This window comes from Delphinapterus leucas, chromosome 5, assembly GCF_059928025.1.
Source record: "Delphinapterus leucas isolate spDelLeu-1000000601 "Yukka" chromosome 5, BTC_Dleu_Yukka2, whole genome shotgun sequence".
In the NCBI taxonomy this organism is placed as follows: Eukaryota; Metazoa; Chordata; class Mammalia; order Artiodactyla; family Monodontidae; genus Delphinapterus; species Delphinapterus leucas.
The window spans coordinates 121,093,609-121,117,839 of record NC_143133.1 but is presented as its reverse complement, the minus strand read 5'-3'; the positions used below and the strand labels follow the sequence as shown (position 1 = coordinate 121,117,839).

Here is a 24,231-nt window from a genome sequence, read left to right as displayed (position 1 = left end):
GTTCCACAGTCATGAAAAATAAAGCTCATTAATAGCCATGTGATGCAAAATTCAAATATTCAAATTTTGCATATTAAAATTGTTTATGTAAGTCAATTCATTATGCCATATATCTAAAACTTATACAGTGCTCTATGTCAATTATATCTTAATAAAACTAGAAAAGTATAATAAAATAATATTTTTTTAAATTTGATATTTTTATAATGTGAGAAAAATATTCTCTCATACATTGGTAGGAATATACTGATAAAAGGTTTATGGAAAATAAGAAGCCCAAATGTTTACAGTGTTTGATATACATTGACCCAACAGTTTTAATTTCAGACCATCCTATTTACAATTGCAACTCCATTTTTGACACTTCGATCACCCTTCCACACTTTCTTTTTCTCCATAGTATATATCACCATTTATTTATTAAATATCATTATTTATTTCTATAGTTTGTTACCTTCACTAAACTATACGCCACATGAGGTTAAGGATTTTTGTCTGCCTTATTCCTTGGCACCTAGACTTGAGAAGACTAGCTCACACATAATAGATAGTCAATAAAATTTGTTGAATGGATGATTTTTCCATGAATACATCATTAGACAACAATAGAAAAACTGATCACAAATATATTTAAATAAAGTTTATCTTGATGTTGTTTATAATAGTAAAAATCAGAAAAAACATAATGACCAAAAAAATGTGCTGTTTGCATAATATACACATATATTACACACATTAAAAATGATAATCTGCATATATGCTTTTGACATGGAAAACTGGGTATGATATATCATTAAGTCAACAATGCAGTTTACCAAACGGCACATCCAGTATGACTCAGTTTTGGATAAATATATATTTTTAGTATAAATCTAAATCTAGGACAGTATAAAGAGAAATATTAACTCTGGTTAATTCACTATTCACTGGTAATTTTTAATTTTTTCTACTCTAAATTTTATATAGTATGTGTCTTATAACCATAATGAATTATAAGTCTATTTTTATTGTGAAAACATGTTGAATCTAATATAGAAAGTCTAGAGTGGCTAAAAGGCTACATCTTTAATTTTTACAATGTAGGGAATTGACCAAACATCAAACAGATAAACACTTGAAAACGACCAAAATATTTGTATTTATTATGATACTAACTTGTAAATTGTTTATGTAACCTAGACTTTACATTAGAGTTGCATTACTGATGGCATGAGGACTAAACTAGTTTTACTAAACAAGCTCATTAATGGTATATATTTATGTGTATTTTGGAGGAAAAATGCCACTAAAATTAAAGTTGTTCTTTTACCATTTCTGGGATCTGATAGTACTATTAAACCAAAGCATAACTTTTCACTTCGGTTAGTTCTTACTCAGACCAATATCAATTTCTTAGATTAATGCTATAGGCAATAAAATCCCAAGAGAAGAAGACATTTCCATTTTTTTGTTTATCATGATCAAAAATGTATAAAACTCACTATAACTATACTTTAATAATGCCTAGAGCACCAAGTAATAGACTTTAGGTATTCACTTGAAACAACTGGCAGAATTATTTGTTTTATTTCTTACTTCAGTTTTAGCAGCATATCCATCACTGATGTTGCTACAATTTCGCATACTAGTTTTTATAAGAGCAGAAATTATGCTATTCTTCATGTCAATATAGTCTCATAATCCCTTGTCATATTTTAATAGAATAAGCCAAAAGAAATACACTTTAAGATCAAGTAGTTGATGCAAAGCTAGAATAATTTAGGGTACACATTTTTCTCTAGTTATTAAGTAACATTTGTCATTATTTCATATTTTTAAGATGACTCATTTAGAGGCAATCGCAAGAGCTATGTAGATGTATATCTTAAAATATAAGATCAGTTGTATGTCGGTGGTAGTTGCAGTAACCACATACTACAATCCTCAGGACTGCTCACAGAACCAGGAAGACAGGCCTCTGCCTGATGCCCTGTGCTTAGAGACCCTGCACATAACAAACCCACAAAGATAAATGTGTTAAAGGATGCATGAAGGCCCTGGTCATTGGGATGCAGTGCTCAGTACTGGCACAGCATAACCCATAACATTATAAATCCACTGCTATGGCTAACACTGTTTACACCATGGGAACATTTCACATTTTTTCCCTATGTCCTCAAAAATAAAAGGTGACTCCATCCAGACGCCATGAAGGTTTCTGGTATGTGTTCCTGTCAACACTGGACACAGACATATTTCAAAGAAAGGAGATGATTTGAGTAGTGGAAGTACTTAAGTAAGAGAGGAGACAAAGTAACTGTCAGATCCTTCCTCTCAGTACAAATGCAATAGCCTTTTTTTTTTTCAGTTTTATTGACGTATAATTGACAAATGCAATTTTTATATTTAGGATATAAAAGTGATGTTCTGATATATATATACATTGTGAAATGAACACGACAAACTAATTAACATATCCATTATCTCACATGGTTAACACTTTCTGTGTGTGTGTGTGTGTGTGTGTGTGTGTGTGTGTGTATGTGTGTGTGTGGTCAAAATGCTTAGGATTTACCCTCCTAGCAAATTTCAAGTATAAAATACAGTATTGTTACTAACAGCCACCAAGCTGCACATTAGATCTACAGAACATATTCATCTTGTGTAACTGAAACTGTGTACACTTTACCAAGATTTCCCCATTTCCCCTAACTTCCAACCCGTGACAGCTATTATTCTATTCCCTTCTTCTCTGAGTTTGACTATTTTAGATTCTACCCATAAGCGAGATCATGCAGTATTTGTTTTTTTGTGCCAGGCTTATTTCACTTGGTATAATGTCCCTCAGGTTGATCCACGTTGTCACAAATGGCAGAATTTTTTTCTTCTTTAAGGCTGAATAATATTCCATTGTGTGTGTGTATCACATTTTCTTTATCCATTCATCTTTTTATGACCGTTTAGGTTGTTTCCATATCTTAGCTATTGTGAATATTGCTGCAGTGAATATGGGGGTCCAGTATCTTTGAGATACTGACTTCATTTTTTTGGATATATATACCCAGAAGTTGGATTGCTGGATATTGTATTTCTATTTTTAATTTTTTGAGGAATTTACATACCGTTTTCCACAATGGCTGTACCAATTTATATTCCCATAAACAGTGTACAAGGGCTCCCTTTTCTCCACATCTTCACCAGCATTTGTTATCTCTTGTCTTTTAAATAAGAGCCATTCTAACAGTTGTGAGGTGATAGCTCATTGTGGTTTTGATTTGCGTTTCCTAATGATTAGTGACATTGAGCACCTTTTCATGTACCTGTTGCCCATTTGTATGTCTTCTTTTGAGAATTATCTATTCAGGTCTTTGTTCATTTTTTATTTAGGTTTTTTCATTTTTTGCTATTGAGTTGTAGGAATTGTTTACATATTTTAGATATTAACCTCTCATCATATACATGGTTTGCAAATATTTTTTTCCCATTCTGTAGGTTGTCTGTTCACTCTGTTAATTGTCCCTTTGTTGTGCAGAAGCTTTTAGTTTGATGTAGCTCCACTTGTTTATTTTTATTTTTGTTGCCTATGCTTTTGGTGTCATATCCAAAAACTTGTTGCCAAGACCAATATTAAGAAGCATTTCCTCTATATTTTCTTCTATTAGTTTTATGTTTACATCTTTAATCCATTTTTAGTTGATTTTTGTATATGGTGAGAGATAAGAGTCCAACTTCATTCTTCAGTATGTGGCTGTCCAGTTTTCCCAACACTGTTTACTAAAGAGACTATCATTTCCTCATTGTCAAAGACACCATAAGAAACTAAAACTACTGGCCAATATTCCTGATGAACACAGACGCAAAAATAGTCAACAAAATACAAGTAAATTGAATTCAACAGCACATTAAAAGGATTATAGACAATGACCAGGTGGGATTATTTACCCCTGGGATGCAAGGATGATTCAATATACCACATTAACAGAATGAAAGATTAAAAACCACATGATCATCTCAATAATGTAGAAAAAGACTCTGATAATTCAACATCCACTTACGATAAAAACTCAACAATGTAGGTATACAAGAAACTTCCTCAAAGCAATAAAGGCCACATAAGAAAATTCCACAGTTAATATCATACTCGGTGAGGAAAAACTGAAAGGTTTTCATGAAGATTTGCTACAAGGCAAGGACACTCACTCTCAGCGCTCTTTTCAACATAGTCCTGGAAGTCCTAACTAGCGCATTTAGCCAAGAAAGAGAAATCAAAGCATCCAAATCAGAAAGAAAGAATTATCTCTGTTTGCAGATGACATGATATAGAAAAGCCTAAAGAAACAACAAAAAGCAGTTAGAACTAATGAAAGAACTCAGTAAAGTTGCAGGATACAAATCAACATACAAAAATCAGTGGCATTTCTATATGCTAACAACAAACTATCTGGAAAGGAAACTGAGAAAACAATCCCATTCACAATAATGAATACAAACACTTAGGAATAAACTTAACCAAAGAGGTGAAATACTTATACACTGAAAAGTACAAAACATGGATGAAGGAAATTAAGAAAAACAGATAAATGGAAAGACATCCTATGTTCATGGGTTAGAAGAATTAATTGTTAAAATATTCAGCTTCACCACATTTTTGATGTGAACTTCAGCTAATCCAGTTTACAGTCACTTATTTTCATGGTATTCCATGAAAGCTGAATTGTACCTAAAATTTGTCAACTAGGTCACTTGTAAGGGTATTGTTATTTAAAGGAACAAATTCAAAAGCAAACTAACTAAAATAAAAACCCAACTATGAACATGCCTATGAACATCTATTACTTTTCGGTTTGTATTTGCATAGCAGAGCAAGGAGGCACCATGTAAACTGCTCCATATTGTGGGAGAAATGTGGTCAAAACTGCTTCTTCAAAATATGTGACTTGCACAAAATGAGATTCTACAGAAAGAACATACATGATCTGTTTATTTTTTTTTTCTTTCCAAGATGGATAGTTTCATGATGATGGATTATTCTAAAAACGTCCAGATTGTATCACATTTTATGGATAAGGTTTCCAATCATTAGAATGTCAATATTTTGAAATAATAACAGAAGATATCTGCTATAATGTGCTTTGATGGTTGGGTCAACACTAAATATGTTATATGGCTGCAATATTTAATTTTGGAATTTTGTTTTTAAGGTACAATAAATTTCACCCATTGTCTTCAAGTATATGACTCATTAATAACTTTACAACACTATCTCCAAATATATTAAGTTGAATTGAAAACTACTGAGAGAAGCAAGATCAAGCAGAATCATCCATGCTTGTGCCAATATACAGAAAATATTATGTCATATGCTAGTGAAAAACAGCATGGTCTGGTAAACTGCAGGGAAATGAGGCATAGGTGGAAGGACAAGTACCAGGGAATAGACCCCCTGAACCTCCTTCATGGCAGAGTAAGTTGTAGAGTAATTGTACCAGCTGTTTTACTGGAAGAAAGTCTAGCCTTTTCATAGAATATGAAATAGTAAAGGGCATCTCAGCAGTACTTGTATTTCCTGGATGAGGAGGAAGATGCTACTGGGGACAGAGTACCAGGCTAAACTAAGAAAATATGGACATTAATGGGACACCTTGTATTGCAAGGAGTACTTGACCAGTAGACTGTGTAGAGAATTGCTTTTTCTAAGAAATTAAATTTTCTTTAAAAAATCACTAGACCAGTTATTATTGCATACACATAAATATGTATGTAAATATGTACTTACTAGATTTAAACTTTAAAATAGAAGAGACTGTTGTAGCCAGTGGGTGTATTAAGGAAATATACACAAACATTCTCAAATAAATACATATGCTTCAGAAATAACATTTAAAAAATATAAATCCTAGAGTTTTCTGTCCCTAATATCCACACACTCTTCCTCTACTCATTTGACTAGGCATTCTAGGTACCTTGGGGGAGGAATAACCCAGCAGAAAAACCCAGCAGAAAAATTCTGTCTTCATTTGAAGACAGAATTATAGTTTAATCCAAGGGTCTTCTTATTTCATTTACAAAAGTTGACTTTAGCTCTCTACAGAACTGGAGAGGGATCTACTTCATAAAAAGAAGTAAACTTATCTTTTTAGGATGTCTCTCAGATGGCACTCTGTTCTTATATACTCTCAGATTTCATGTCAGCTCATGAAGCTTGTTGGAAAGCCTCAGAATGCATTACCTTTTTACTTTTGAGGTAGCTAGTTCAGCTAAAGCTTTATTTACACAATAAGGAGAGAAAAAGAAAAGTGTTTTGGCCCACTGCAAATATCCTATAAGTATCAAAGCCAGTTCAGTGATATAATAATGATTATTTTTGGCTTCTGAGCAGTTTACCTACAGTACTGGACATGACCCCCTTCATATTACATGATAAATAGTAAACAGGGGGGAAATGTTGCCCAGGCTTAACTGACCTAGTGGACACACATTTAAAAGAATTGGAAGAGTAAAGCTATGGCACACTAGTGCATGTTCTGTTAACTTGAGATAGAACACGTCTATAATATCCCAACAAAATTCACTGTAATATGGCTTCTTTCAGCATTTAACCAGTAATTTGGACATGATCCTCCTAAGGTAGCAGAGCATTTATAGATGAGGCTTCATATTATATTGATGGATCTGTTAAATTAGAGTTTTCCTAGTAGCTATTGAGCAATTAACCTACTAAAATTCCACCTCCTCACCCCCCTTGACAAGGGCTTTTATGTACTTCATCACATACAATCACCAGAACTAGAATACTGCCTGTAACAATCCTATTGGAACTAAAGAGGAATGTGACACAGGGTATTAGGGACTTCTTAAACACCTCCCAGCATGGATGAAAAAGGGTGTCTTTTATTCATATTCTTTCATGAAATACGTCTACTAAAAAATGGCAACATTCCCAGATCAGGGCATATCACTATAATTGTTCAATCCACAGACAGGACAAGTAAGACCTGCTTAAAAGATTTATTGAGCACCTTCTGGGTCAGGCATGGTGCCAAGTATTTTATATCCATTTTCTCACGTGATCCCCAGAAAAACCTTATAAGGAGTTTACTGCCATCATCCCAACTTTATAGGGGAGGAAATGGAGGTTCAAAAAGGTTAAATAAATTGCCCTAAATCACGAAGTTAGTAAATGGAAGAAGCTAGGATGATAATTTTTTGAATTACAACTATTTCATAGATTAACCAATGTACTTATTAATTCATTAGCTATATTCCGACAAGTGAGATTTGTTTGGACTAGGGATTCATGTTCCAGGTAAAAACCACAAAGCACACCTGGCCAAGCTACTTAAAATAACAAAATGCACATTTGAAAGGAAAGATTATTTTCTGAAACTGATTTCATGAATTTTTTCTATGAAGCCAAAAATGACTTAAATCCCAATCTATTGTTAAAATGACAAAAAAATCCTAGATGTAATCTATTCATAACTAGCATAAATACAGCAATGATTCCTTGGCTAACTGTCATTCTTGACAGTTTAGGAAAACAATTAATAATAATATAGGGAGTTTAGTGTAGTGAAAGCAAAACAAAACAAACAAATGTAGGCTTTAGACTAGATATACCTGGCTTTGCTGCTTATGAGCAGCAAATCTGGGCAAGTTATTTAACCCTTCTGAGCCAGTTTCCTCATCAATAAAATGAGGATCCCAGTTCCTGAGTGGCATGGCTGTTGTTAGGATTAGTGGTACTAAGGCCATTGTGACATGGTGTGTCTTCCACAACCTTTATCCATCATATCATTCTCCAGAGTGAATTATATCGGAATAATACCTTCTACTGTCTGAGGCTGAGATTTTGTATGCCAGGAAAAGAAAAAGCCAGAATTTTAATAAATTTGGGAACACTGAATTAGAAGACACAGGGTATCTGCTATCAAATGTTCTTTAAAATAAAGATGAAAGGAGTAAAGTCTAAGTTCTCTGTACTTCTTGCAATTTTAATACCTAAAAGAGGAATGCTATTCACAATATGTACTTTTAGTGAAAAGAAGTTATATTAACGGGGAAAAAAAGACCATGAATAAGAAAGGAAAAAAACGAAGCTCTCAATTCTAGGCTACGCTGCAGACATTACTTTTCCCAATCCGCCACTGCTTTTTCTAGGTCTGATATACCAAGAAAGAGTTGTGGAAGCAGTGGCCCAGAGTACTGAACTAAGAAACCTTGAATTCAAGGAGGTTTTGGCTCTGAGTAGCTCTGTAACCCTAGACAAGTCATGGATTCTGAGATGATTCCTCTGTAAACTGAATGTTTGGACTAGCTGCACTCATCTCTACCAGCTATGAGATCCAATAACTATATACTTCTAATTTTAGTAACTGTCAGCAAACAGATTTCAGCAGGAGATAAGTGAAAGGTGGCTATTAAAACATTTGAAGGAGGTGCTTCCCTGGTGGTGCAGTGGTTGAGAGTCCGCCTGCCGATGCAGGGGACATGGGTTTGTGCCCCGGTCCGGGAAGATCCCACATGCTGCGGAGTGGCTGGGCCCGTGAGCCATGGCCGCTGAGCCTGCGTGTACGGAGCCTGTGCTCCGCAACGGGGGAGACCACAACAGTGAGAGGCCCGCGTACCGCAAAAAACAAAAAAACAAAACAAAAAAAAACATTTAAAGGAGATTCCAAAATATGCCCTATAAACAAGTACATTATTTGACACAGAAAAATCAAATTTGTACATAACAATTTTTAGGTAGTTTCAAAATAAAATACAATATACTATACTAGATTAAAAATATAAGACAAAATGATGTATTGTTGGAGCACCTATGCAAGTATAAGGTGTGGTAAACCAATGAAATTGGAATTTGAATTTATGTTATAGCTTGTGGAATCAGCTTTGTCAGTTTATGTTCATATGTTTAATGTATTTTGGTATAGGAAAACTGGTTTCATTATTTCAAAAATTCTACAAATATTTGCTGAGTACCTAAATATGCTGGGCCCTGTGCTAGCTACAAGAATGATACCAGTGATGAAATATTCCACATTTTAATGGGGACAGATGCTAATCACATAAACTATGATAAGTACTGCAAAGGAAGAATTAAAACTGCAATGTGAAAAATTAACAGAGTATGATATAGATTGTGGATTTAGGAAGACTTTTTTGAGGAAAGGACTTAATATTTAGGTTGAGAACTATGAATGAGAAGTTGCAAAAAATAAAAGTAGAGGGAATCTGAAAAGGCTACATACTACTGTAGGATTCCAACTATTTGACATTCTGGAAAAGGCAAAATTCTAGAGACAGTGAAAAGATCAGTGTTGGACAGGAGTTAGGAGAGGGAAGGATGAATAGGCAGAGCACAGAGGATTTTTAGGACAGTGAAAGTACTCTGTATGATACTATAATGATGGGTATATGTGATTATAAATTTGCCCAAGCCCATATAGGTGTACAACACCAAGAGTAAACTCTATTATAGATTATGGACTCTGGGTGATAGTGATGTCAATGTAAGCACATCATTTACAAAAAATGTACCACTCTGCTGGGCAGATATTGATAATAGGGGAGGCTGTGCATGTGCTGGGGCAAGAACTCTATGGGAAATACCTAAACTTTCTGCTCAAATTTTGCTGTGACCCTGAAAGTGCTGCAAAAAATAAAGTCTATTAAAAAGTACAGAGAAGAAGATTCAAGATGTGCAGGACTTGAAGCAGGAAAATTTTAAGGATTTGAAATAGAAGGTATGGGTTTCTTGTCATTCTAAGACAGTCTTATCCATCTAAGATATTTCTCAAGATAAATATGAGCTGTGAATGAGTCTTAAACTAAAAATACATAAATAAAACCAAACTCTAAGGCCTTAAGTGCTCACGTAAAAGAATTATACTAAAATGCTCTCTAAACAACCATACAAATTTATTCCATAGTACCCATTAGCTAATAGTTTTAAATTATATATGTTTTATATACACACACACGTGCACGCATATATATATATATATATATATATATATATATATATATATAAAACAAGTAGTGTCTCTAAAACTTCCTATAACTTTAGCTCAAAAATTAGAGACAATGTAAATTAACATCTGTTCCAGTTTCTAATACTACATAACAAATTAACCCAAAACTTAGTGACTTAAAAACAATAATAATAAGCCCTGGGTTCTATGGATCTAAAGCACAGGCAGGAGGTGATTTGTCCCTATTATATCTCAAGTAGGAAAATTTGAAACTGGGGCTCATTTGTCAGCTGGGGGCTGGAATCAGCCAAATCCTACTTCACTCACATATGTGGTGCCTGGGAGGAAATAACTCAAAGACTAGGACTGCTGACTGGAGTTCCTATATGTGACCCCTCCATGTGGCTTTGCTTCCTCCCAGAATGTTGACTTCAAGGTAGTCAGACTTCTTATATGGAATCTTTGGACTCCAAACACAAATATTCCAGAGAATAAAGTAAAAGCTACATCACCTTTGAGGACTTGACCTCTGAACTCATGCACTGTTGTTTCTGCTATATTCTGTTGGCCATAAACAGTTTGGAAGCCCACTTAAATTTGAAAGAGTATATAGATGCCACCTACAAATTTAAGGAAGTGTGAAAGAATGTGTAGCAATTCTTCTTCATTTCTATAACATCTAAAGCACTACTATAATCATGAAAATAGTAGCCTCTACTTCCAGATGTGCTGGTTAAGTCTACTCCTTCTCAGGAAATTATTATTTCTCCTGAAGCATTCTCAACCTCATTTTTCTGTCATCTTTGTATATTCTCTATCTTGATTGGCCATAATGCCTCTTGTAATTTCTACTACATTCTCACCTAGGGACCTAAATAGATTACTTCGATCACTATCCCATCATGTTAGAAATTACTTCTCAGCATTCCATTAATACATATTAATGTAATGATATTTAATTAATACCTTAGTTATAATTAATAAATAATATTTAAATAACGCTTTAATAATTCTATTAAATTCCTAAGTTTCCCAGCTGACCTTCTAATTTCCCCCATCTATATTCTAATGGACTTGATAAGACTTGCATGCTAAGACTGAACTCTCAGCTCTCCTTTCCTTCTCTCATGTTCCCATTCATTCTCAGAGCACCAACTACCTCTTCCATGTCACAAGTCTCTCTACTTCTCATAAAATGCTTCATAGCAGTTAATGCTTATATATATATATATATGTATGTAATAAGAAAAGAGAATAAATCTTTTCCCCATCAAAATACTTGTATTTTAGCAGTATCCTAAATTTGCCCAGCAAAGCACTGCAGTAATTCAAAATACCTCTTATATGTGGGAAAATATAAAACATCATTCCCAGTTTCATAAAGTTGAAAACTTAAAATTCTAGAAGAAAAGTACGATTTCTCTTCTAGTATTCCGTTAATTACTGTAATAGGACAAATGAAGCTGTGAGCTTGAGCCAAGAAGTCTATACCACTGTTGCTCAAATTTTCTGTGGTTGAAGAGCCATGTTTTAAAATTTACAGTTCATGCTGCAGACCAGAATTCTTACAAAATAACAGTAAAGTGAATTAACAGAAAAATAATCATGCCCTTGGATTTCAAAGTAATGTCAAATTGCTGTTAAAGTTTCTAAATAATTGCTCTCAATTTCGTCCCCATCTAGTCATGGACTTGTAATAAAGAGTTCACCTACCAGTGTGGATCCTCACATCACGCTTTGAAGAGCAGCGTTCTCCACAGTCCTGCTCTAAGGACTTCTCTAACTGTTGAGCATTCCTTAGCAAGTAGGTCTTAACACCTGGTTTCCAGGCTTCCACACCCTAGTTTTATTAGAAAATAACCATTTTAAAAATGATGGATTTGCAGTCAATTAAGCCGACTGTGCCCTTTTCCCCATGGGGGCCCGGTGCGCAATGGCTGCAAACAGCAGCCTCCTCGGTAGTGCATGCAGCCTGTTGCCTGTATGGGTTGCCCTAAGGGACCTTGGAGACTGCCCTTTCCAGTGGACATTAAAGACTGGCATGCTGTCCCCAATCCAGGCTCCAGACAAGTATGTGCAGTGCCTTTAGAAAGCCCCAGAGCAAAGTGGCCAGGGTCCACATTGGTCAAGTCATAATGTCCATCTGCACCAAGCTGCAGAACAAGGAGCATGTGATTGAGGCCCTCTGCAGGGCCAAGTTCAAGTTCCCTGGTCACCAGAAGATCCACATCTCCAAGAAGTGGGGATTTACTAAGTTTAATGCCCATAGATTTGAAAACATGGTGGCAGGAAAGTGGCTCATCCCAGATGGCTGTGGGATCAAACACATCCCTAGTCATGGCCCCTGGAAACATGGCGGGCCCTGCACTCGCGAGAGCCTTGGCGCTGTCCCCTCCTTACTCATGCCCACCGATAAATCCTACTCTCTTGTCAAAAAAAAAAAAATGAAGGAAATAATTCACCAAGATTAAAGAAATAGCTATCCCACATTCCAAGTTTTAAATATAAACTGAGAAGTCAATATATCAGAGGAGAAAGTAAATTAAATAATGAAGAATAATAGAAAAAAAACAGATTTTAAATTATCACAACATTGAAAGTGAATGAAAATCGACTTATAGGACAAGCAATAATAAGAACAAACTGACAAAATAATAATATTGAACATGATGGATTTTCTTCCTTTTAATTTTACAAAATATCTACTCTGGGGAACATACTTTTACTGATTAATGTCATTTAACAATTTTGAGCTCATAGGTTTGGGTTTTAAAGCCTGATGAAAGCTAAATACAAATTCAAACATATAATATTTCACATTTAATTTCATGGGCTTTTAAAAATTCATAGATCACTGATTAAGAATCCCTGATAAAGTTACAAGTAAAATATTTTTATAAGTTCAAAAATGTTGTAACTTTCAAATTGTGAATTGCTACTTTGTTTTTAGTGGAATGGAATTTAGATTTTAAAATACTAGAAAAACTAATGTGCAAATCTTCGGGAAAGTGAACCTATAATAGTTTACTAACTCTTCACATGGTCATTTTTTTATATAAAGCTATTATATAATATATTCCCTGTGTTGTACAAGGATAAGATCCTTGTATCTTATCTATTTTATACATAGTGACTGTACCACTTAATCCCCCTCACCCATTTTGCCCCTTTTCCTCTTCCCTCTGACAACCAACAGTCTGTTCTCTGAATCTGTGAGTCTGTTTATGTTTTATTATATTTTTTCATTTGTTTTATTTTTTAGACTCCACATATAAGTGAAAACATACAGTATTCCCCCTATGAGGTACTCTGGAGTTCTCAAGAGTATGCATGCACGTGTTTCTGATGAGAAGCTTCCTAGTTTTTTACTTCAGTATCTCCTTTGAGAGAATGAGATGCTCATAGAGTGGCAAAAAAAAAAAAAAAAAAAAAAGTGAAATTTAGTCTCTAGAACATGGACTGTTAACATGAAACCCTTTTATTGATTCCCATTCAGGACAAAAATAGATACTTAGATAATACTTCCTTCAGAAGTGCCTTTTAAGTTTTCTGATGTTAAAGTATCACTAAGTAATATTTACAGAAATGAGGAAAATGGGATACCTGAATGCTCTTTGGCTTTGATTTATGAAACTCAAGGATCTAGAGCTTTAAATATATTTCTGTTCTTCCATAGAAAATCTACCCACAAAATGTTGTTTACAAAATCAGAAAAGAAACAAAGCTACTTCAGGCATATATAATAGTTGGCATGTATTATGTGTTTACTACAGGCCAGGTATTGTGCTAAACCTTATGAATTAGGGAAATCATTATCATCGTTTTATACATGAGGAACCTGATGATTAGACAGGTTAGCTAATCTGACCAAGATATTAAAGATAGTAAGAATTAGAGCTGGGATTCAAATTCAAGACAACGTGATTCCAAAGGCCTGAATTATGCCAGCTCCAACCCATCACCACCACCACAACCACCACCTCTGACATCACTGCCACCATCACCACAGCCATCACCATGACCACCAGCACCCCATCTTTTGCCTCAACTGATGTTTCTGAAGAAGTCAGGTTCCAGAGCAAAATGAGGTGGTGGTAGTTGTGTGTGGTAAGGACATGAAGTTAATATTAAAAATATACACCTGAGACAGAATCTTCCATAGTAGAAACCAAAAGTACATTACTTTACCACACTCTCCAGGCAATTCTTACACAAAGTAAAATGAAAGGACCACTGTAATATGCAATAGTGCTTCAATTTATATGGAAGTATTTCAATTATTAAAATATTTCAAGAAACATTTTTAAGGCTACAAAAATATAAATAGAAAGGTAAATGGGACAATATTTTAAGTATAGATGCAGTTGCTTACTCTTTTGTGTTTTGTGGCCTTTGAAACAGTATGACCTAATGCAATTAGCAAGCAAGTATACAGTAAGAATTTAGTATAAAACACAATAGGTTTATTAGGAATAAATGACTCCTCAAGCACTAATCTGTTTCCAAAATTTAAGACAAAGAAAGCAATGCAATATAGATTAACTTTCAAAATTTTGTATTTGCACTTGCATTTAAGGCATGTTAATGAGAGAGCCTTATTAGGTAAAATGGTATCACACTTTGCAATGGCACAGAAAAACTTAGATTAATAGATTTTTTTCAAACTTTCCATTCCTCACATTTATTTGCATCATATAACTACATGGCAAACCAAGCATAACATGGGCATTTTGACGCTATCATACTTTATACAAGGAGATTTCAAGTAAAGAAAATTTGGAAAATGATGACAGGTGTCTATGTTTCACCATCCTCTCATTACTCTCCATAGGTCTCCAGACTAGCCATTTGAAACTAATTCATTAATTACTTAATGAATTGTGCACATATGTTCAAAGAATACCATGGCAAGATTGTTCTCTGTAGCATTTTTATGCAAAGCGGAAAAAAATAAACACAACCTATTTGTCCTCACTAAAAGAATGAAAAACAGTTAATTATTCATATAACAGAATATTATCAACAACTATAAGTAATAAACAAAATCTACATGTTTTGACATGGATATATCTCAAAATATTAAGTCAAAAGATCCAGCTTCAAAAGTCTACATGTAGTATGAGTCAATTTATGTAAAAAATTAAGAATAAGGAAAAGGGTATCAGGAGGAAAAAGTGGGTAAGGCATTCAAGGCAGCAGTCCTAATCAAAGTAAAGGAAGAAATACACAGAGTATTTATATGCCATATTCTGGGAATAGGCCGCAGTCCTCCATATGAAATTGTCAGGAAAAGATGCTAGAGAGATAGACAGTGGCCAGACTGTGAAACATTCTGATGGCTGTGCTAATGAATTTGGACTTTACTATACTGGAAATGGAGAGCCAGAAAAATTATTTAATAGGAGGGTGAAATGAGCAGATCTATGCCTTAGGAAGATAACTGTGACTATCAGATGGAGAGGTCGGTAACAGAATTAGAAGCCTGTTAAAATAATCCAGGTAAAAGACAATAACTGACTCTGAGGACAGTTTGCATTATCAGCAGGTATTTCAGGAGCAGATCTCAGTAGAAGACTAGGAACATATACCCAACCCCCATAAGAAAAGGGGGATTATAAAAAGTTAGATTAAGTGGTATAAAAATGAGAATAAAGTTATGATACCTGAGAAGAAAATAGGATAAGACAGAACTCTGGCAAACATCTGTAGACATTAAAGCAGCAGGCAAAGAAGGAAACATCATGGAAGACAGAAAGCATGATCAAAGAGGTGAAAGAAAACAAGGAGGAAGTATTGTTTCAGAAACAAAAGGAAGAAAATGTGTATTTAGCAAATAAAGAAGAGAGTAGATAAATGTATTTTAAGGATCTTTCCAGGCATTTTGATGGCTATCTAATGGATTTTTAGTTAAGAAAATACTTCACAAACTCTGACCTAACTAGTCAACAAAAATATATATATTCTCATGTACACTGGTTCATGAACACTTAAAGGTCACCAGGATACATACGTTATGGTCTCATGTATAGTGCATTCAAAGTTAGGTATAGGTCTGAAGGAGGTGACTAATAATGCTTCAATTAAAGACATAATCTTGTAAAATCAGATATGGGAGTAGAGTTTGAAGAACAGCAAGGAAATCAGAAATATACTGATAGAATGTAGTTTTGACTTGTATCATCATGGATGCTCTATTTAATTGTCATTGTAATTTTTCCTTTGGAAGCTTGTCATTATAATGCTAATAAGGTTATACATATTAAAATAGTTACAGTAAAGCAACTTTACATGTGAGTAGCCAAATTTAACATACAAAAATTCAATTTATTCCCAACTTGTGGAAGCCTTCTCATTATAGATAACTGCTATAAAAAAGTATACTTTTTATTACCACTATATTACTAAAAACTTAAAGGGAAATAGATATCCTTTATAACATTAAAAAAAAAAACCCTATCCAAGAAAACAAACTTCATTAAATTGTTGATAACATTTTTGATGAGTAATAAAGTTCTGATCTTAAGAATTAATTTTAAAAAATTTAACATGTTTTTATTATAATGTTACATACATTTCACCCCTGTGGTTTCTTACAGTAATTTTCTCAAAAAAATCCCATATGGACAATATTAATTAATGGATAAGTAATTATAAAATAAGCCTAAATATAGAATTAAAGTAAAACAAATTTTCCAGCAGTTCCTGAAAGATTCAATAATTTTCAAACAATTATTAAAAAGGAATCAAAGTGTTCAGTCACGATTTGCTCATTCAGTTATTTTGCTCAAGTATTTAAATAATTGTTCAGATGATCGTTGTGGTCCAAAGGCGGGTTGGAAAAGAATTTCCAGACACAAGGCAGAATGCAAAGATAGAGTTTCTTAGAGGGAAGGGTCGCTGCCAGAACAGCAGGCAGACTTCCTAGTAGTCTGAGAGAGTCGAGCCAGAACATGTGCTATTGATCAGCTTTTATAGCCAGAAAACAAAGGAATGGTCTGAGGTAAAAATTTCGTTTACTGATTGGTTGAGGCACATGGACCTTCCTTCTATAGGGTGGGAATGGGACAGGGCAGATGCCTTTCCTTATTTGGGACAGGTTTCCTCGCCCAGGTGGGCTCAGGAATTTCATAACCATGGCAACATGGTGGTGAGGGCGATTAAGAGTCTGGTAGGGGGTGTAAAAAAAAAAAAATGTAATGCTGAAAGTTTTTCAGGCAGCATTGTCTTTTGTCCTTGAAGCACCATTGTCCTTCGAGCACCACACTGATCTATATAATGTAGTATTTCTTGAAACAGAACTTTGAAACTCAATCTAAATAGTGCAACTAGAGAAAGAATATAAGTAAAACAATGAGCTGTAGACTACAAAGCATTCTTCTGCAGCAGATTGAGAGCCCACATGATGCTCTTTTCTCTTACTCTGATAAATTTATTCTTGAGCTTGCCTATTATTACATGAGAAACTACTGCTGAGAACTGCAGTCAATACAGCAATGAAACTTTAATATCATCTTCCCTTGTTACAAGTGGTGTGATTTTCTGTCATTACCAAGATAGCTCTGACTGAGATATGAAGGCAGATGCACTGACACATTAAATAACCATATACTATTTAAGGGACACAGGAGTAGTTTCAAAGGAGGGGACAGAAGCCTCACAACAGGTCCCACATCACGTCATCAATTACAGACCTGTCACACTAATGACTAATGAAATGCAGGCTGCAGTGACAATGAGAACATTCATCTTGCTCTTCTCTGGAAAAGGTGCACCTGTATCCCACTGCACTCTGTCTTCTGCTACCTCCCACCTCCCTGATTTTTGTTCTCCATGACAGGGAATGTGATCCTAAGAGTGCGATCTATCTATCATCCTTTCTTCCTGAAAGGCACCTTGACTGTGGTTAATGACTGTAATAAGACCAAACAATAGATAACATACCCCGAGTTCTTATATTCAGCCTCTCTGAAAATGGGCTCAATTGAGACAAAAATAAGGATCGAAGGATTGCACTAGGAAGGCAAGTATTTTATAACAGCTCACTTAATTTGCTCCTCTAGTTCACATCATATTCAGATAAGAAGTGTAACCAAACAGTAATGGGACTGAATTTCTTGTGTGGATCATACAAAGACAGCAATAGATGGTAAGTATACATTCTACATACTTATAAACTTAGATACACAAGCCTTGGAGATATTTATCAATAACAATTTTATTTTGAACTGCATGTTACCAGCACACCCCAACATGAAAGCAAGAATGTTTTTAAACAAAAAAAATGAGAGATATTTTTATAACATTAAAAAAGATAAACTCTATCCAGCAGCTATTGCCACTGCTGGTACTACTACTGTAAAGCAGCTCTTTGCAGAAAACCACCCTCAGCAGGAGATCCCTTTTGTCTTGGCCCAAGAACATCTTTCAAATCTTTTGATCACACAGTACCTTGCTTAACCTGTTGATTCTTTGCATAGATCAAAGAAATAGAAATGAAGGATAAGTATTTAACGGACGACTAGATCTTTTCCCCAGCTTCCCTTTCAGTAATCTCGTGAACAGACTGTGTGAACAAGATAGCATCTAAAGAAGGATCACAGGGAGTCAACAAATCTGCACGCAATGGGACATCATGAGGAATCGGATTCCCTACCTCAGGGATTAATTGAGATTATTTCCCCTTAGCCCTTGCTAAACTTTCATGGCCGAGAAAAATCTTTAGAGCTGGTTTTGGGACAAGAAGCCACCTTCTGCCCAGATTGCTGGCATTCTGATTAAAGCAATTTTTCCATTCCTACTAGCACTTGCCTCTCAAGTATTGATTTTTGGGCAGCGAGCACCCAGACCTGAGTTGGGTAATGCCACTACTACTACTACTACTACTACTACTACTACTACTACTACTATCATCATTGTTACTCCTTCTGTTGCTGCTGTTGCTGCTATAGCTACATACCAGGCACTGTAAGGCACTTTCAAGATATACAGAGTCAAAGGAAGGGAATTTTAGGGGTGGAACTCAGGAGAACATAGCTGGGTTTATCTGAAAGAGGTCAGTATGCATTTGAACTGCCTGGAGCAAGAAGAGTTACCTTTTCTAGTTATAGGAAGTTATGTGATAATGGTGTGTGTAAGACACTAGAAGACTATAAAATTCATGTTAAAATCCATTGGTGGGGGTGAGAGACGCATCTTGTTACTGGGTTCTCTATAACGGTGTTTAAATCCAGGAAATCAACATCTTTTTTAACTTTCCCAGTTACCTCTACATTTGCAGCAGTTTCTGAACCTGAACCCAAGCCAAAATCTGTACTGTGTACAATACATCTTAATGTGTGAAAAAAACTTGTACGTGTGATGCTTTTCAGAAATGAGTGAATTAGAGTCACTAGGTTTATTTTAAGCAAGCCTGTAGGGGAAAAAAACCCCTGATGCATTCTATCTAACAAGCAAACTGAAGCCACTTATATAGGAAAGTTATAGGAAAAGATAGCAGCTCTTTCATAGTTGATATTACAAGTATGGTAGGTAAATTCAGCTTCCAGTGAACAAATGAATTTACAATTTTAAATGAAAAGGCAGGTATTTCACACAAACATTTTAACATGTAGTCTTCTATAATGAATATTTAATAATTTCACAGTCACAAGTCAACAGCCCTTGGGACTTTAAAAATAAATGATTCAATATTACAGGAAAGATCTTTGGCCTTTGTAGCCAATAGATTTAAAGAAAAATTCAAATTTATGATAATTAGATAAAAATAAACATATATTTAACTTAAATATTTTGGTAACTGATACATAAATATTCACTAATCTTTTTTTTTTTTTTTTTTTCTGTCTAAACAGATGTAATGACTTGCTCAGGGCTTGTCTTAAAGCACCTAGACTCTCCCATTCTTTCAAGAGTCTTCATTAAACTGTCAGCTGATGCTTGTAGCCTCTGGCTTCAGCTATATTTTCTACCAGGATTAAATTAAAGAATATGAAGCTTTATATTGTTTTACTTTCCATGTTGGCAGGGTCCCATAACTAAGTATGAAAAGAATTAAAGTGCAGAAACAGACGTGATTTTTCTATCACATTCTATCTCTTTACTATAGTGTATAAAACATTTCTGGTATTTTGTAATATATATAAACACATATTTTAAGTGTATATTTTTGTAATCAGTTTATATCATCTGAATGAACTTTCTCATTTTGTGTTTTAAATTTAAATTTGCTTGAAAGGGTGATTTAGTTCATCATAAATTAAGAATGTCAAGTAGTTGATCACAAATGTACTCAAAATGTCCTTCAGGATATCTAACACTGACCCAAAGGGTTTACCACAATTTATGCATATTATAATATACTCTGATTAAATCCTTCAAGTCTAGTCTCTAATAGATATTTATCTCTGAAGTTTCTATCAATAGACTTAAACACTCACTAGTGATCTCGCCCTTCTCTGATCTTCTCTAATGCTTATCATTCATACCAGTTTTTAAATGTTAACCAGTCTTTTCTAGGACAGGTTCTGTCCCTCTAACCAGACTGGAAGTTCTCTGAGGGCAAGAGTGCCTTACTTTTTCATATCCCCATTTGTAGATAGTAATAGGTCATTCATGTAACAAAGGTTCATGAATTTTTTTTACACATTGATGATAATGAAAAACGAGAAGTGGAGAAAGAGAAGAAAGGAAAGGGCAGAAGCATAAATTTAGGAACTGTATTATTATAAGGATATTGAAAAGTAAAAGTGCAATTCGTAAAATTCAGAACATAGGAAAGTAAGACTCTAGTTGATTATTTGGGGAAGCTGATAAAATATAGCAGCAAATCGGTCAAAATAGCTCAAACTGCTAAAGCAATAGTCCTAGTTTACTTGGCTGTGTTTATTTCACATATAATTTTCTGGACCCCAGACTGAGTTTTTCACAATCAAAACAGAATAGCATAATGAAAGGGATGGTACTGAATACTCTGCAATCAATCCTTTAAACAGGTCCTGAGCTGCAGAATGAGTGAACACTCAACTTTCCCCAACTTCAAATGGTCAATTCTGTCCTTTTTAACACAGTCTGCCTTAAACAGCAAAGCACTGTATTACTATTGATGTCATTATTGCCAGTTTTAAAAAGATTAACCAAAGCAGTTATTTATTCATTCTCATATGTGAAACATTTATTAACAATACATTTCCAATAATTTTTATCTAAACCTTGAAATTCAAATGTTACATAAAACAAAATTCTCGAAATAATAGTGATGATAATACATTCAGTGGAAACAGGGTACATTAGATTAGAGTAAAGAAATCTTTAGTTTTACCCTCAGTACTGCCACTAACTAACCACTATGACCTGATTTCCTTTTCACATATGAACCTGGTATGATACACAAATATTTTAATTCTAATATAATATAGGGAGCAGAGGAAGGAAGGAGGGTAAAGGGAGGGAATGGGAGATACAATGCACTAGATTAAAAGGCAGTAAAACTTTAGTCCTGGTTTCAGCATTGCCACTAACTCATTAATGTGACCTTGCCAAGTCACTTAAACTTTCCAGACCATAGTGCCTCAACATAAAATGATGGGATTGGAGGATGTATTCTCAAAGGTTTCGACAAATTTTAAAATTCTATGCCTTGCTAAATTAATCAAAGTTAAATCATTAGCTGTACTGCCACAAGATTCTTACATCCTAAGGCAAATGACTTGTTTCCCTTATAACCAGAACAGACAAAAACCTGCATTTAAAAATTTTCTCATATCTAAGTAGTTTCATCAGAAGACAAGAATAAGCAGTGCTACTCTGAATAAAGAGAATTACTCATATGAACAACTTTCTGAACTAGACAGCTATTTTGATTTCAATCTTTAACAAACTTAGATTGGTAGTTTTCCATGATTTCTTTCTTCAAAATTAAAAGTATGAGGCAAAAATTTTTTTCTTGAAAGTCAATTACTGAAGCATTTTAATAAATATGAATACTGACCTAAAGCAATACTCCTAATGGATAGTTACTGTCAGTTCATAAACCATCAAAGGCTCTTTGCAAGCGAAGATTGTTACCTACCCAGTAAAAATGCTTTAAAGGAACTCTAAAATGGTTTGATGTATTGAAAAGTTGAGCAGTATGACATGGCATTTACTGTTTTTTAATAACTTTTAATAACATTTTCTTAGCGGATGATGCAGAACCAATCATAGCTATTATAACAATTTAATCATGAAAAAAATGATGACTAAGTTGTAATATAGCCTGACCAACTGTCTACAGTTTACAAAGCAAGATTTAATAGTTGTTTTTTTTTTTTAAACACTTTTGAGGGCATAGCTATATTCTTCAAAAGATAGTGTGGTGGAGACTGCTAATTGGTTTTAAGATCCTAATTTTTAGCTGGGCCCCTCATGGCTGAATATAGCCATGTATCTATAAGCACTGGCTTAATAAAGAGAATTGTTATCTGATTACAAAAGCAACTTTCTATAGCAAATTTGGGGGGTATATCCTTCAGAAGAAGAGGGGATACCCTTTCCTCTCCACCCTCACCCCTGCGATCTGGTACATGGAAATGTATGTGATGTCTGGAATAGCCCTCTTGAACTACGGGGGGTAAGGACCACGTGACCAGGATTGCTAAATGCTAAGCTGGTTGAAGCCCATGTTCCTGGTGACTTCATGGGCCCTCTGTAAGAGCCCTAGACTGCCTATCTCTTTTACATGAGAGAGGGAGAAATTTCTGTATCTATTTTGAGTTTTCTTTTATAGGCAGCTGAACCTACTCTTAATCAACAAAGGCATTTCTAAGATTAGGAGGTTGTTTTAGTTCTCATTAAAATTGTACATAAAAAATAATACCTTAAAGAATCATGAAAAATCAATATATACACCATTAGATAATGCTCTTAGGGAAAAAACTATATAACTTAAAAAAAATTTTTGTAGATGTTATGATTTATGTGTGAATATGCTGGGAGAAAAAAATCTTAAGTGGAAGTGCTAGATATTGAAGGAAGCGTATGCCTCAATAAAAATATCCAAAGTTCATTTTAATCCTACATATTTAGCACATAATTTAGAAATAATACTTAGAGTGAATTTTTTTTCAGTTTTCTAATTGGAACCACTATGAAAATACACCAGCAATGAACATATAGAACTAATTAATAACTGTACACTAAATTAAAGATTATGTAATAGGACTCCCAAAACTAAAACTGTTTGATGAATGATTTTGTTTTTCCATCTTCTCCCTCTGTTGCTGGGGACTGAAACTTAAATTCTTTGTTACTGTGCATTCTTTGTTACTGATTAATGTGCGCAGGCATTCTCACTGTTTCTGCTTGTTCCTCTTGTCTTAACCACAGAAACCCAAGGCCATGAAATCACAAAGCAAGAATTATCAGAAGAAGGAACATTCTAACTGGGACCAGAGGGCTGAAAAAACCAGAGGACCGAAACAGTCAGAGACAATGTCATGGAAAGAACTACCCTCAACAAAACAATCAACTATATGTGACAGTGGTCACACTGAAACCCCAAAACTTTTCTTTAAATATCCCTGCTTTCTCTTAGAAGGCAGGACGGTAGTGCTTAAGACGTTAGTCAGCTACCCTCCTCATTTTCTGACAAATCAATAAAATTTCTCTTTCCTTTATTCTCAAACCCTTGCCCTTGTTATTCTCATTCAGCATCGAGGACACGGACCAAATTTTCAGTAACAATTTCTCTGCTAACATATAGAAAAGAAACTAAAGAAAGATCCACTTAAGAGGAATAAAATCAACACACATTTTGAAATAATTTATATGCAAATACAATAGAATTCAAATTAAGTATTTACTAATAGATTAGATTATACATATAAAAATTTATTTTAAAAATGGTGCTTATTAATGATAAAAAATTAAAACCCAAGTACAATATAAATAATGTAATCAGCACTTACTATGGACCAGCCAGCATACCTACATTTTTTGTAACACTTAAAATGTCCTATCAAATAGATTCTATTAACAGTCCCATTTTAAAATATGGGGAATCTGGTGCTCACTTCTCAAATTCTCTGGATACGAGTGAAGTGGGAGAGAGTGGAAAAGCTAGTGGAGTGCCTATGTCTGTCTTATCAAAAAAGGTTAACTCTTAATGATTAGACTATGCTACCTATAAGGGCCTCAATAATAACAAAACTCAATATATATATAGTTTTCCCCACCTCCAAGATCATCTTGCACTTGGCTAATACATAGATAGTAACTATAATCACAACTATATAGAAATGTG

At 34.4% G+C, this 24,231-nt stretch overlaps 1 protein-coding gene and 1 non-coding gene across 2 annotated transcripts in view; one reads left to right on the top strand and one right to left on the bottom strand.

Annotated features, from left to right (window-relative positions):
- Nucleotides 1-24,231, bottom strand: part of STPG2 (sperm tail PG-rich repeat containing 2) — a 529,587-nt gene that overhangs the window by 195,901 nt on the left and 309,455 nt on the right. The window lies entirely within an intron of this gene.
- Nucleotides 11,834-11,968, top strand: LOC115802554 (small nucleolar RNA SNORA70). Its single transcript, XR_004023021.1, has one exon. It is a non-coding gene; the product is annotated as a small nucleolar RNA SNORA70 (small nucleolar RNA).